This window comes from Schistocerca gregaria, chromosome 8 (genome assembly GCF_023897955.1).
Source record: "Schistocerca gregaria isolate iqSchGreg1 chromosome 8, iqSchGreg1.2, whole genome shotgun sequence".
Classification (NCBI taxonomy): Eukaryota; Metazoa; Arthropoda; class Insecta; order Orthoptera; family Acrididae; genus Schistocerca; species Schistocerca gregaria.
In genome coordinates, this window is record NC_064927.1 from 347,248,112 (window position 1) to 347,265,066 (window position 16,955).

The 16,955-nt window shown below is 44.1% G+C and overlaps 1 protein-coding gene and 1 non-coding gene across 6 annotated transcripts in view; one reads left to right on the forward strand and one right to left on the reverse strand.

The window, feature by feature from the left end:
* LOC126284584 (optomotor-blind protein-like) overlaps window positions 1-16,955 on the reverse strand; it is a 449,788-nt gene that overhangs the window by 156,951 nt on the left and 275,882 nt on the right. The gene's annotated exons all lie outside the window — the stretch shown is intronic.
* On the forward strand, window positions 881-955 carry Trnal-caa (transfer RNA leucine (anticodon CAA)). Its single transcript has one exon. It is a non-coding gene; the product is annotated as a tRNA-Leu (tRNA).

Consider the following 16,955-nt stretch of genomic DNA (forward strand, 5'->3'; position numbering starts at 1 on the left):
CCGGCGGCGGAAAAAGCGCCTTCCTCGTTTTATCTGATCCCGCGGCAAGAAAAATGTCGCCGGCCCGGTGGCTCTTAACGATGACAGACACAGGCGGCGCGCGCTCTAGCGGCGGAGGTCGTTAAGTGCGACTGCGGGCGATTGCTATTTTGTAGCAGTACGCGCCGACGAGGAGCTGCAGATAATGCGCCGCTGCCGCCGTAAGCCGTGGAGCGGGATCGAGGAGGTCGAAACAAGCTGTGGCGACCACAGCCGATCAACCGATACTGCGCCTCTTTTTTTCAATTTTAATCGGGGATTATCTGTAACATTTCATTTTCTGGACGCGATTGTGTGCTATTCTTGTACGCTGTCGCGATCGCTGGTGCCTTTATCGGCAAATTGGAGGTTGGTGTTAGTCCTCAGGACGTTTGTCCTATCTTTCCCTAATCTTCCTAAATAGGCAGTGGTGGGAAACGACTAGGCTGATTTCTGTGACTGGTAATTTCCTATTAATAGCCATTGGTTTCCCAACATCCTTAGCAGATATTATCTGGATGGACTGAATGTTAATTTAGCGAGGTCTTTTTGGGCTTTCAATATTGGGGACGCCTCGTGGCGTTGTTGATCATGGTGACCATACGTTTAGGACGCTAAACGGGGAGGTCATCAGCGTCCTTGCTTTACATGAATACAGACAAGGGGGGGGGGGGGGGGGAGGGGTGAAAATCTATTAAAGTTTAAAAAAATTAAAACCAAGGTCGAGATACAAGTTTTGAAATGACAACCCTGAAATTGACGGATTTGTAGAAGACCAATCATAGAAATCAGATGAAACACACCAAAAAACTGGATACGAGGTACTGGAAGAAGTAAAACTGTGAGGGCGGAGCGTGAGTCGTGCTTGGGTAGCTCAGTTGGTAGAGCACTTGCCCGCAAAAGGCAAAGGTCCCGAGTTCGAGTCTCGGTCCGGCACAGAGTTTTAATCTGCCAGGAAGTTTAATGCTGCATTGTCCACCATTTCTCAAATATATTTAAAATTTCAGTCTCTAGTTCATGCGGAAGTTGGTTTAAAATCAGTTGCAAAGTTTGTACCAAACAGAAATGACAGACAAGAAAGCGACGTAATAAAAAACTGTGAAAACCATATACCTTGCACAACTGTATAAGACATGATAGTCGATGGATAACAACAAGCACAAAACGTATAAACGAAAGTCTTTGACCGCCTTTATAAATGTCACTAGACTGGTTTACCAGTCAGTCAGCTTCGCTCAAAAACTGAGTGGAAGTATTTGGTCAAGAAGTGATTGCAGATTGCAGTAGATGCTGGCGATGTGACACCTGCTGTGTGGTACACAGCAGAACGCTGTTAGAAACGGTAATGTGGCGAGAGGAAAGTCGCCGTGTGATCAGAAGTTCCCTGGAGAGGCGGCTGAGCTGGGAGCTGGTGCAGGAGTCTACTGTGGGGAGTGGCGGCCGGTGTGTGGCGCAGGGCGGGTCCCCGGCAATGTGATTTCGCTTAATGCGGCGCCGGGACGTCCTCCCTTTCTTGCGACGCCAGGATGGCCGGGCGCCACACCCGCCGACGCCGACGCCGTCCATTAGAGAAGACGTGGGCGTGGTGGCGGCGGCGGCGGTGGCGGCGCCGGTACAGCTCACCGCAAAAGCCCGCGCCACGCGCGTGTTGCTGCAAAACACTGTACCTCCTGCCCCGCAAATACTGCAAGCGGGCAGAGTCCTCAGCATGAAATGAGATAAGGGGAAAAATGTGCTATGCTACTGTCGAACACTATCAAACCACAAATTGGTATGTGAAAGACGTTGTAGAAAAAATCGATGTTAAAAGGTAAGTACATGTGAAATTAATGGAACATGAAATGTAGTGAGAGGAAGAGAAGAAAGGGAAAGGCTGAGTGGGATATCGTAACAGCATTCCGCACAAAACCTTGTTGTAATGTAAGGATGAAAGTTGAAAATTTGTGCCGGACTTAGCGCTTCTCATGGTCGGTAGCCTTAACCGCTTCGGCCATCCGGACACGGTCTCTCAACGACTCAGAGTTCCAACTTACCGCACGCTGCAATGCAACTTTCCTCGTCCGTTAAACTCAGTACTAGCAAATGCTGATTCAAAAAGGTTCAAATGGCTCTGAGCACTATGGGACTTAACTTCTGAGGTCATCAGTCCCCTAGAAAGTAGAACTACTTAAACCTAACTAACCTAAGGACATCACACACATCCATGCCCGAGGCTGGATTCGAACCTGCGACCGTAGCGGTCGCGCGGTTCCAGACTGTAGCGCCTAGAACTGCTCAGCCACCACGGCCGGCTAATTCTGATTCTTGTTCGTTGTTCAGAATTTACAATATGACGCGATCATACAAAGTATTTTATCAAACGATTTGCATTGTGCCAGAAAATTAGCCCAGTCGAAATATTCTTTGATGTCTTTGGCGTCCATCTGAGAGCTGGTATGTATTTAACATTCGTACGATGGCATATCAGCCCCGACAAAACAGTAGTAAACGGCAATTTCTAGAAGCTACTTCTGCTATTCCGCAAGCTGATCAGTTTCCTTGGTCGTAAAAAAATTAATGTCTACCTGTACTTATGGAGCGATGTGATTCAGTCGCTGGACTCTTCTGCGGTTGATGGAAGTTCCTATCACCTGGGCACATCAAGTTTTGTGACTTACGGTTCTCCCAAATCCGCATAGCGATTCTAATTGTAACAAATGTGACTCTTTCTCTCTCTCTATACTCATCTGAATCTTGCACTAATAGCCCAATTGTCACATAAGCTGTACCAACTAACAAATTTTGTTACGTTCCCATTTTCAGTTATGTAAATAAAGATACAGTGTTTGTCTGGATGGTCGTCTTCCCTAACTGCTTTTCCATCTTCTTTTTCGTAACGTGAGCATACTGAAGGTTGGAAGAGTACTACGCGAGATGCGTTTCGCTTTTATTAATAGAACATCACAACGGGTCGTTGTGGAAATGTACCATATACGATATCCCACTACATTTTAATTCTCAGAGATCAAAACGGAGTTTGCTTATGACTGTGGTATACAGATTATTATTTTTATCATCTTCCTGGAGATGTGGTCCATCTATTCAGCGTTAACAAAAGTATATTTGTTTTTATGCCATACGCGTTTCGCTTAGTTTTATTTACGCAGCATCCTTAGCGGCCTATAATAGATGTTTGTTGTATCTATAATATAAATGTGTTTTGTAATATTTCTAGATACGTTACTACTTAGTTCTTTCATGACTCACTTATAGGTGGATACTAGGCTCCAAAAAGATGTTTCTTATCTGCTAATAAGAGAATAACAAACAAACAAAATTAATATAGTAAGACATCTGGAAACATAATACAACACAACAAACACATATTACGGGCCACTAAAGACGCTTTGTAAATAAAAGGAAGCAATGCATAAGACACAAAAAAGCCTATCATTTATTTGCATCGAAGAACCACATCTCTAATAAGACAGTAATACCAATATGCAGGATGGGCATAAAGTATTGTCTGGTGTAACACTCTCTTAAACTGCAATATACTCAAGACAGAAAAAATTACAATCTCTGGGATACGAGCCCTTGTTCATCATCACTTTGCTTCTGGTCACCCTGTACTCTGGTTATTACTCGCTACTAATGCTGGCGGCGAACCATTCTCCTTTCCCCCTTCTGAAGCCTTAATGAGGGATCTGAAGCTCGGGACTTCACAGCTTCCAATAAGGGCTGCAGTGAAGCGACAGTGCACCTACCTGCGAGACGAGAAAGCCGAGCCGACAAAAGGCGGCGCTTTGGGAACTGGAAACCGCAGAGCCGCGGGCTTCGAACACTGGACCTCGCCGCAGAACCTACGGAGTCATGTCTCTCTCGGCCGCTCCCCGCTAGGGGCCTCATTAACCGAACCACGGCGCGGTTATTCCGTTCGAACACCGTAACTCTTTTGTTGTGGGCTGGTAGCGTGTGATGCGCTCCATGTTCCGTCCGGTGTCGCAGAAAGCTTCCAGTTTGGTGCAGAAGAGCTACCGTCGAGCGACACAAACTAGGTAGCCCTCATTCTGAATCTGACGCTGTGTTACCTTCTTTATTGCTGCCGCTATGCTGCAGGCGACCATGCAGAATATTCTTGAGCGACAGCACATATCGATTTCATTATAAAAGAGTTTCACTTAAGCATTCAACATCAGATATCTCCAAAAGTGATAGTTACAGTCCTCGCAAAATAACTTGACTCGTACCTTTGCAGACGGCGCGGTAGTGGAGGGGACAATATTAGTGGTTGGGGCTCCATTGTGAACAGGCACCGTATGGTAGGGGACGCGGAGTTAAACAGCAGAAGCTTACAGACAAACCTTGCATAACTTGTAAGTTACAACCAGTAAGTCTGTAAACAATCGTATTCACAGATTACGTATTCGACGAATTTGGACGTTTAAAGTCAGCAGTTTTCATTAGAATGCCGAAAAAAAATTAGTTTCATAAACAAAGGGTCAGCCAAAGAGAACAAGATCAATCACACACTGCCAAAATGAAATCTCATAAAACAAAGAAGGGATGAAAAACGAACGACATCGACGTCATTAGAGACAGAGCACTAGCTCGGATTATGTCAAGAATGGGGAATGAAATCGGCCGTGCCCTTGCAAAGGAACCACCCGGGCATTTGCCTGGAGCGACTTAGGGAAATCACGGAAAACAAAAGTCTGTGGCCGGACGCAAGTTTGAACCGTCGTTCACCCGAATAAGAAATACCCAAGTAGTTGTAATTAGCTAATAGCGAAAAAGCATGAAATACAGTGTTTATTTCAAAAATAAAAACAGGCTGCAGAGGACAATGACTTCCCTGGATAAATTTTTAGCTACTATGGTACCCATACATACAAAAGATAGCAGACAATATCGCTTATTACAACCCTGAAAAAAGTAAAATAAGGAACATGTGTCAACTTAAAACTGTCTGTCAATTCCTTGACAAGTTCTTCGGCAATATTACCTAAAAATAAAATTCTTATTCCTGTACATCTGTCAAAAGTAGACATGTCTTGGGAACTGCTTGTAGCTATGTTTCCTCTCCTACACCCCCCCCCCCCCCCCGCCACCCCTACCCCTCTCTCACCTTCTCTATTCTCTTTCTTGAGAAACGCCGGCCGCGGTGGTCTCGCGGTTCTAGGCGCGCAGTCCGGAACCGTGCGGCTGCTACGGTCGCAGGTTCGAATCCTGCCTTGGGCATGGATGTGTGTGATGTCCTTAGGTTAGTTAGGTTTAAGTAGTTCTAAGTTCTAGTGGACTGATGACCATAGCAGTTGAGTCCCATAGTGCTCAGAGCCATTTGAACCATTTTGTTTTTCTTGAGAAACTGAAATACCTATCGGTTCTTGTAATCCTCTCAAACACACAGTTTTAATGAGATTTTCTGTTTCCTTTTTGCCTATTCTGACAAAATTTGATGATGGGTGGTCACGAACAAAGTTCCCTGCATACGGTGCATGAAGATATCTGTGCCGTGAAAACGCTCGAAGTGCGCACCCGATCAACTGAGGTGACCTCCCCTTCGGAACAACAAGATATAATCGTCCAGCTCTCACGGTGAAAATGTGTTTCTTCGCTGGTGCCACGTTATTTTGCGCGAGCTGAAGCTACGGGTAAGCATTTTGTTGTGTTCCCAATTGTCTCACCTTTTATCTACTGATGTCGTGAAGCACGTAATTTTCAAATAATCTTCGAAATATGTTGAGTGCAGGAGTTGCTCAGATTAGGAGGAGATCATTAAGAAATGGAACAGAAGTTCTGGTGAATAAGGACGGGGAAGCCTTATCGACTTAAGGAAACCACAAAAGTCTAAATACAGGCATGAATGGGTTACAGGGACTATAGCTCCGTGCCTCCGAAACATCAACCCTCTCGTTGGAGGAGTTGGTACTGAATTTGTAATGGTAGACAGTGATATTTTCAATTAAAATGCATTTTTGATAGCTTCTAGGGAACTGCAGAGCTCGCTGTAGCGCTGCGATCAAGGAGTTGTATGAAGCAAAGGAAACAAAATGATCTTAATTGCTGGTACTTTATTTCGTTCCCACTTCAGCTTCACTACTAATGCAATGAATAATGAGTACGGGTACGAAACACGTGCGGTACTGCAAAGTGGTGGTGCGTCAAGATTTTGCTATAACGCTTGAGTATCATAAAATCACGTGATAAGGGCAGAGTTTCAAGTTAAAAGGGCCTCGGGTACAAGTTCAGCTCGAAAAGCCTTGCTGAGAGGTGCGAGATAAGACGGAGTATTCACGCCCGGCAGCTGCCCAGTTATTTCCCTCGCGTCTCTCCGATCCCCTAATTAGCCTCGTATACTCGATGAACCGAGAAGGCGCAAGTCTGCGTGAAGACTTTCCAGGATGGAGGAAAGTGATATAAAATCCTGCACCTTCTCGTTCTCACAATTAAGAAGTAATTAACATACGTATCTGGATTCACTTATTTTCTCGGCAGATGTCAGGCCTGAACTTCCAATTAGTATAATACGAAGATTTTGACGTGATCTGTACAGGCAAAATGAAATGATGGCGTGATGTTGACGTATAATGAGCATTACTTTGCAATGAGCTCTGCATATCATGTTAAAATGCGTTGCGGAAGTTCACCCATTTCGACCAAAACAATAGCCTCAAAGATGAGGCTCAAATAATATTTCCTTATGAGCTACGGTAAGGAGAAGCACTAGAAGAATGAAGGATGGAAGGACACTGACGTCCCCTACTAACGCTATATTACTATTTGAATGACTGAATAAGGTGGAGAAGATTGCGGAACGCAATAGACCGTGGTCACGTTTGAAGGTACAATGCTGACATTCGCCTGGGCTTAATAGGGGAATTTCGAGTAACTTGAATCCCGATGGTCGGATTGGCAGTAAGAGCCCATTTATCAAAAATACTTCGTGCTGAGTAGATCAGATTTATGAAGTCTAATGCTATATGTTTGAATACTAGAACTATAATTAGTAGCAATAATGAACCAATAATAAAGTACTCAAATGTTTTTCTGTCATCCCAAATGTCTAATGGATAAATACGTTGAAAGTTGTCGTATTGTTGATTAATTTAAACTTCCTAAGGCTTTATTAGTAATTCATAACCTTGTAACAGTAATAGTAAAAACTGTAAAGGGAGACCAAGAAATGGACTCGGTAAGCTGGTTGAAAGACATGTGTAGACATGTAAAGATTTGCTAAGACGGCTGGCTACTTCTTCATAGTCAGTACGTTTGACGGCATTTGTCGCCACACGGTAACAGAGTGCTCATTTCAAAAAGGTGTTCGGACATTAGAAGCGATTGTGTAACCGCGAAATTCAGAGGCGTTTTTCGTAAGTCGGTAGTTTAAGCGTTACTGTTGACATTTCTTCAGCCTGGTTGTATTCATTACAAGTACTGCACACCTTAATGATCCGGGAACTTGTACGACATTGTTAGTAATACTCAAGCAACCAAACTGTCTGGAAATATACTTTCTCGCCAACTCAGACACAAGGTAGTCATCTACAATATGGACGTCCAAATATACTGATGCTTTCACTGCATGTCTATATCCCATTCCCGGATTTTTCGTTTTAAACGATCTGTCGCCTTAACTCCTGTGACTGTCCGTGTACGGCCAGATCCAAACATCAATATGTCGTCGTTTATGCGTCACAACTTTAACTAAAAAAAATGTCGTGTGACGAGAGCCTCCCGTCGGGTAGGCCGTTCGCCGGGTGCCAGTCTTTCGATTTGACGCCATTTCGGCGACTTGTGCGTCGATGGGGATGAAATGATTGTGATTAGGACAGCGCAACACCCAGACCCTGAGCGGAGAAAACCTCCGCCCCAGCCGTAAATCGAACCCGGGCCCTTAGGAATGACATTCTGTCGCGCTGACCACTTTCTTTTTTCCTTTTTTTTTCAATCTCATTTCGTTCGTTTTCGTTCGTTGTATCTGCTCGGTGCGGACGTCGAAAGACACCCATTTCAGTTCGTTGTTGATCCATTAACTCAGTTTTTTTTATTATAGAGGGCAGCTAGCCCTCTGACCAAACACGCTGAGTTAACGTGCCGGGTACCACTCAGCTACCGGGGGCGGACGCAACCTGCACTCGTAGACTTTATGTAATTCCCCTAAGGGAGGGGGAGGGAGAGAGAGAGAGAGAGAGAGAGAGAGAGAGAGAGAGAGAGAGAGAGAGAGAGAGGGGAGAGAGAGAGGGGGGGGGAGAGGAGGAGGAGTAAACTGTTCCGCCTTACAGCTTTGCGCGCTGTGGAGCACTGACAAGCTACTGCAGCGCCGCTGGCACTTCGGCATGAGCAACAGAGGGTCCACTCCCGAGCATTCATCAGATAAAATCCCGCTGCCGTGCCCCTGCGGGGAGGTCAGCGATAAGTCGGTACCCGCTAAGTGTCCGCCGGTCACTACGGGAATTACTCGGCAGCTCTAATTGGCCGCGTACAGCGGCAGCGATTCCTCCGGAATGTCAGTGACCGTTCGCTCCGACAGAGACCGCAAGCCAATTGAGGCGAGCTGCCATAAAGCCGGCCTGAACCATTAGCCAGTGACAACGAGACGGGGCTGCGCGCCACAAAAACCGGTCCTCGCATCTCTCCCGTCCCGGGCCCGCTCGCCCGCCATTACACACACTAAATTCTTTTTTAATACCTCCTACAAATTTCCAGGCAGAAACACTTAATGATATGGTAGGTGGCGAGCACTGTTATTTACATAATGGTAAAACAAACTTCACACTTCCGTGACCCCAATTTCCCGCGGGGCTCCGGCGCCAGACGCTGCCCAATTTTCCAGCGCCGCAGTCTGCCTGCCTCGCCGAGCGTGTTTCGTCGGATGCCAGTCACACAAGACGTGCTCTTTGCTTCTACAGGCACTATCAGCTGCATTAGTTCTTCTGCGTATAATTCTCCATTCTTTCTGTCAATCTAAGACCAATTGCAAGCATTCCACGTAAGCGACTGCTTCAGATGGAGGGCTCTTGTTAATCATAGCCTCAATTTTAGCGAATAAAAGTTGGTTTTGATGTAACATAAGAGACACTTTTGTGTACGACATTAAATTACCTGAAATTAACCTGTCTTATTCATGTCAGTCTATACAAAACTGTTTGACCAATATACACTAAAACTTAATGAAAAGTCCAACAGTCCGCAGTAGCTGTTTCTATTGGAGTCGGTCAGAAACACACTAAACATGTATCGCAACTTTTAAAGTATCATCTTCAGTTGAATACAATGCTTCATCTTCAGTTGAATATAATGGTATGTGATGTATAGAGAGCTACTAGAGAATGCCAGAGGGTAACAGTTGGCGTGGTTAGGCTAAGTTTTCTGCCTTCACTTGGCAAAACCATCACCAATGATAGATGTCGAACCTGTGTTAAAATCACAAACTGTCATCACTTTACCGATTAAAATATGTTCCTGTAGGACTATGTCAAGCAATGGACGATGTCGCTCGTAAATATTAACCAGGAAAATGTTGAGTCCGGAAGCCAACACGCTTACGTTTGTTTGTCACCCAACATAATAGTGGTAGTACCGGTTGACAACCCAAGTTACGAGGTGTCTACAGTGTGCCCGGTAGCCGGAAGTGATGTACTGTATGAACTGCTCAGTCAATTACACATAACTACTTCATCTATGGCTGCCATAGTTTTAAAACTATCATATCAGTATATTTTAACTATATTTATCTCTCACATCTTGCATTTGGAAGTTTTCGCGTTTGGTTTCCCTAGCATTTATTGGAAGTCGGGAGAATTTCTTACTCGCAGTGACATAACCCGGTTTTTGGAGGGTTAGCTTCCATGAACTGGTCCCACGAAAACACAGCTTACTTCCTTTAAAATTCACTTTGCAGCAATTGAGATACCACCGCCTATGTGCAACGCCAAAATACTTGAATACAGGTGAAATGTTCCGCCTAAAAGACTCTGTATTAAACCAGTGACGTTTCTGCATCTGCATCTGCATCTACTTAAATACTCCGCAAGTTACCGCAAGGTTAAAACGAGTCTCTGAATGCCTCCGTACGACCCCTAATTTCTCTTATCTTTTTTTTTCCGTGATACTTATGCGAAATTTATGTTGGCGGCAGTAGAAACGATTTGCAGTCAGCCTCAAATGATCTACAAGCACGCCTTTGAACTACTTCGACGTGCCTCTTACATCTGACCTGGTGTGGATCTCATACACTCGGGCAGTACTCGAGTATGGATCGCATTAGTATTCTACACGCTGTCTCCTTTCCTTTCCTAATATTCTCCTGATAAACTAAAGCCAACTATCCGCCTCCCTTACTACCGCCCTTACCAGCTCTTTCCATTTCATATCGCTCTGCAGCGGTACGCCTAGATATCTAATCGACGCGACTGTGTCAAGCAAGTGGCACAGCATTAATGGTATTAATGATGCATCTGTACTTTACGAGACTGTTTCTCCTACTTATCTGCCTTAACTTACATTTTTCTAATTTAGAGCGAACTACCACTCACTATACCAACTAGAAATTATTTCAGAGTCATCTTGTATCTTCCTACAGACACTGTACGGTGATACTTTTCCACAAGGAAGCATTTCAGTACCATTTTTATTTCTGTATATTTACTGGGAATTGTGTAACATATTTAATATATCAGTCGATTACAATTTATGTGAATTAATAATAATTGATAAAAACATTGTTAAATGCACCCATTACTTTCGGAATACTTTACACGGATAAAATTCGTTTCCAGATTTGTAAATTACTGACCAACTGCAATCATTACTTTCAAGTGCGTATAAGCCACATTTGTATAAGTCTTGTTTCGGTTGTTTTCGTACTTATTTTCGTTTTTGGATGTTCCAGCTCTTCTACCTACATGACAGCCTAGTTCATTATATAAATTACAAAAAGTAATCGTATGTCAAGCGGCACTGGAGTAGCCTTAATGAAGTGGAACTCATAAGTTTTTAATTTGTGCTGGAGGCTAGCAACATGCAGCTTATTTAAAGAGCACACTGCTCTACTGTTTGGAAAAACTGTATGTAAGATCCTTCATCCGTAATCAGAGGTAAGGAATACAAGCAGTTACGGGCAATCAAGAGAAATACGACAGATCAATGTGACCATAAAACCGTATTTTTCACAAGTACACTACGCTGTCAGGCAGTAGAGTTGCACTAAGCACCTGACCTTGCAATGAGGAAACCTTTCTCACTTGGAATTAAACAATAATTCTACTAAACCTTATCTGGAATGATCATTACCGATGTTTCTCTTTGGCTAGATGTGATACGATCTTTGACACTAACAGCATTTCAAATCATATCTTGCAAGCATTTAACATGATGCCGTTTTTCAGATACAGTATACACGTTCAATGAAACGAAGTAGTTTTTATGTGTCATGCTGCATTTTGGCGACCGTCATAAGGCACAAGTATGCAACTGAAATTATCAGGAAAGCGACTGATATTTATGATAAAAATAGGGGTCCCGTAATAACACCCCCCCCCCTCGAAGGAACAAACGAAAAAAAATTTGGGCTTAAGTTGGGTCAATTACGAAGTTATTAGGAACCTATTTTAAAAGTTATCTATCCGTTGCAAAACTGAAACTCCGATATAAATTCTACAGCTACTTAGAGGTCTGTTGAATAAAATAGGTGCATCACAAATGTTCCAATCGGTAACCTCCATCAGATTTCACACAACTGATGTTTTTAGTGTTGCATGAGTTGTATGGAGTGACTAGTGCTAATTATCCGGTCAAGTTAGCGTACTAGCAACAAGTTGTTCATCGACAGGTTTCCATTGCCATTTAGCGGAGACGGTAACAGTATCACAGAGATGGGTCTATAGTATAGACAGTCACCAAATAGAGTGACCTGTTCAAAGATTTGATAAATTCTAGCGTAACAACACCGCCCGAGCATTAAATATTCCCCATTACAGCTTACCTCTGGTTATTCCATCTGCGTGGAAACGAGCTTCTGACGCGCTTTTCACATTAATTGTTGACGTGGAGGCAGTAATCGTAAAATTTATGAGGTACAACGAGATTTTGGCTACGTAGCACGCACGCGTACACACACACACACACACACACATATATATATATATATATATATATATATATATATATATATATATATATATATGCAGAACTCTACTCCCGTTTCATGACACACAGCACACCCTGTGAGCCCGCTGGTACTTTTACTAGCTACGGATAACTGGCAGCCCGTTGGTTTCATTTTCCTTTTTTCCGGCCTCCTCTCCCCACCAGAGGGCTCGGACGGTTATTACGGCTGACGCCCCGACGGCACTAACAGCGGCTCGTTGACGCGCTGAAAAATTACGAGTTTCGACTTCCACGCCGCAATTAAATAGCATCAGTGCCTGATTACGCAACGTAATACCACTCTCCGACTCGAAGCTCGACCGACGCGCGTCTATAAAGCACAGTGCAGTCTTTATAAAAACGCCCCAACGTAGAGTGAACACCGACAAAAAAAGCTACAGATTACATGTTGCGGGACTGAGTACCAGCTATGCCTGAGAAATGCGACAATCATATTTGCATAAAGAGAGAAAATGAGAAGCGTGACGAAGCAACAGGGAAATTTACGGAAACGTCTTAATACAACTGGAAAAAGTCCTTATAGGGAGTATTTCGAAAGTCGTTACTTACTTCTATTGACATCTATTTTCGAGTGAGAGAGGAACAGCATTGTTATGTTACTAGACTCTTACTCAGGAATGGGGTCCGAATGCTCCCGCAGCCGTCATGATTTTGTACGTAGGTTCCATGAATCACATGAAATAGATTTCATTTTCTTCCCTCTCGACCTTGTCCTTGTGCAACCTCCTTAAGGCTGAGCTCGTCAAAGTCTAACTTCCCTCCCTTCTGCTGTATTCTTTAGAGTAAGTTGTAGTCTATATTCCACCGTTTTTCGGTTTCTTAGTTCGTTCTTACATCTCCGTACTACATGCCAGAGATAGCACGTGCATTCCTCACTCTAGCGACGGATTCTGCGTTAGGAAAAACATAGTCTGAGTGAATTAGTTTCTACGATTCTATCATCACAGTTCTTCCATTGTTTTGCAAATTTTGCGACTATAATGTCTGAAAATAATTCCTACATCTCCCCGTGTGACGTGCATAATCTTCTTGTAGTGTGTGCGTTTAGGATCTGTTGAGCGCCTTTACAACTCTCTTAAGACGTACGAAACCTGTTACCAAAAGCCCAGCAATTCCCTACCTCCTCACTCATTGCAACAAGATGAGGATGCCATGCAACTTAACATGCCTCAAGAATTCGTCAGTCAAATGCCTTGAAAGAGATGTTATGCAACTTTAATTCAAATCTGAGTCATTCCGTTCTGAAGTTGTAAATAAAATTTACACTTTATCTGTCATACATGATATTGTGTGTTTAAGAATATTAAAACAGTATAACCGCTCCTCCAAATGCCACACACACACACACACACACACACACACACACACACACACACACACACACAACGGCTAATAACAAGTTTTGCCAGTTCTATGATTATGAGAGTTCGTTTAAGTTGCTGCAGCTACGGTGCGTGTAACAGAAGCTGGGAAGCGACTGTCAGCATATTGTGATATCTAAGTATGATCTATAATTTAACGAGTATACCACATTCTCTGTATTGTTTATTTTCTGTCTGGATTTCAGATACCGGTTGAGTTTTATTATTTTATCTTGAATAATCACCATTAAACCAGTCTCCTTCTGTGTGTGTAGCCAGATTTTCGTTTTCTTGGTACAAGAGTTTACGAGGGTACATCAATGAATACTCTGCTGACGAGCCATCGTTCTTCGGTACCTAATGGTATCTACGTCATTTGTCTTAATTGTCAGTCTATCAGAGTGAATATCATGGTCAGCAAAAGGAAACAATACTTGGATACCAACAGTTATTATAATTATAATAATAATAATAATTATTATTATTATTATTATTATTATTATTAGCGGATACTACCAATAAATGGAAGACATTAACGAAATAACTCACTCAACTTTTCTTTAGTTTCATCGTGTTTTTCCAGTAGGCTTTCATTCTTTCTGAGAAGGTTTGTCTACTTTCTCCCGACCACTTGTGTCTACACTGTTATTATTATTAGTAGTAGTATTACGAGGGCTATTCGGAAAGTAAATTCAGATAGATCGCAAAATGGAAACCTCTGTGAAAAACAAAAATGTTTTATTAGCAATACTTAGCTACACATTACACCTTAGACATTTGTCGTAGCGTTGAACCAACATTCCGATACACTCATCATAACAGGCAGCTGCCTATGCTCTTCGCCAGTTCTCTACGCTCGTCTACAGCTCGTGGTCTGCGTCAAAAATGTTGTCTTCATAGTGAGAGGTTCATGTGAGCAGAAATGAGACCCAGGACAAGCCACTGACGGGCCACTGAGATGCAGAGTGTGGCCAAGAAGTGTCATGAAGAACGAAACGCGCGACGGTCATGTTATGTAGGCTGCACGACGTCAGACGTAATCTCTCACCAGGCCCTCATACACTATGTGATCAAAAGTATAGTGATCAAAAGTATTCGGACACCTGGCTGAAAATGACTTACAAGTTCGTGGCACCTTCCATTGGTAATGCTGGAATTCAATATGGTGCTGGCCCACCCTTAGCCTTGATGACAGCTTCCACTCTTGCAGACATACGTTCAATTAGGTTCTGGAAGGTTTCTTGGGGAATGGCAGGCCACTCTTCACGGAGTGCTGCACTGAGGAGAGGTATCGATGTCGGTCGGTGAGGCCTGACACGAAATCGGTGTTCCAAAACATCCCAAAGGTGTTCTGTAGGATTCAAGTCAGGACTCTGTGCAGGCCAGTCCATTACAGGGATGTTACTGTCGTGTAACCACTCCGCCAAAGGCCGTGCATTATGAACAGGTGCTCGATCGTGTTGAAAGATCCAGTCGCCATCCCCGAATTGCTATTCAACAGCGGGAAGAAAGAAGGTGCATAAAATATCAATGTAGGCCTGTGCTGTGATAATGCCACGTAAAACAACAAAGGGTGCAAGCCATCTCCATGAAAAGCACGACGGTACCATAACACCACTGCATCCGAATTTTACTACTGGCAGTACACACGCTGGCAGATGACGTTCACCGGGCATTCGCCATACCCACATCCTGCCATCGTTTCACCACACTGGGTACCGTGATTCGTCACTCCACACAACGTTTTTCTACTGTTCAATCGTTTGGCATTTACCGGCGTGATGTGTAACGTATGAGCAGCCACTCGACCATGAAATCCAAGTTTCCTCACCTCCCGCCTAACCGCCATAGTACTTGCAGTGGATCCTGATGCAGTTTGGGATTCCTGTGTGATGGTCTGCATAGATGTCTGCCTATTACATATTACGACCCTCTTCAACTGTTGGCGGTCTCTGTCAGTCTACAGACGAGGTCGGCCTGTACGCTTTTCTGCTGTACGAGTCCTTTCACATTTCCACTTCACTATCACATTGGAAATAGTTGACCTAGAGATGTTCAGAAGTATGGAAATCTCAGGTAGAGACGTACGACACTAGTGTCACCCAATCACCTGACCGTGCTCGAAGTCTGTGAGTTCCACGAAGCACCCCATTCTGTTCACTCATTATGTCTAATGACTACTGAGGTCGCTGATATTGCGTATCTGACTGTAGGTTGCAGTACAGTTCACCTAATATGAATATGAACAATGTATGAATATGTTCTTGGCGGGGGGGGGGGGGGGGGGTTACGGATACTTTTGATCACATAGTGCACCTGGCGGGAGACGCTATTGTTCTAAGCAGCTATCGCTGTGCACTCAGAATTGAAAAGAGCGACGTTCCGCGATCGACGGCCATTCTAGGGACTCTACCCGACACATCTGTGCAAAACTTCAGCTGGTTTTCACAGTGTTTTCCACTTCGCGACGGATAGGACGTTACTTTCCGAGCGTCGTAGGGTAGCCACGCTGTAGTTAGAATAAGTAGTGTGTAAGCCTAAAGATCGGTGACCCCAGCAGTTATGTCCCATAGGGACTTATCACAGAATTCGAAGTTTACTTTCCGAATAGCCCTCGTATTATTACTCTTTTAGACTATGTGTGAACCGTAATGGATACAGTACGGAGGGGCGTTGGGTCAGCACACAGCTCTACCAGCCGTTGTCGCTTTTGATGACTATGAGATGGCATTACTCGGTCGCGTAGTTCCTCAATTGGCTTCACAAGGCTGAGCGCACCCAGTACCAGTCCTCTCACCAAGGAAAATTCCTTGTCCGGTTCGGGAATTGAACCCGGACCCTTCGCAAGGCAGTTAGCAACGCCGACCACTCAGCTAGGGAAACAGACTGATAAGTAAAGCCTTGTGCAAACAAATGCCTGAACATATCGTCACTGTGGTAATATCGGACAGTTCTTCGGATTTTCGGAGAACAAATTAACTTAAAACTTCCTGGCAGATTAAAACTGCGTGCCGGACCAAAACTGGAACTCGTGACCTTTGCCTTTCGCGGGCAAGTGCTCTATCAGCTGAGCTACCGAAGCACGACTCACGCCCCGTCCTCACAGCTTCACTTCCACCAGTACCTCATCTCCTACTTTCCAGACTTCACAGAAGCTCTCCTGCGAACCTTGTAGGACTAGCAGTCTTGGAAGAAAGGATATTGCGGAGACATGGCTTAGCCACAGCCTGGAACAAATTAACTTGATGGTAACTTGTTGTTTAGTACCGTGTGAAATGATTTGGTTAATAAATAATAGTAACAGAAAATTATGGCTGACGCGGAGTGTTGGAGCCCCGACACCTGCCCGTCGGCGAACGATGAGAATCGTCGTCACAAGAGGCGTCGACTGATGGCACGGGGGCCGCGTCTCGCAGGAGGCCGCTT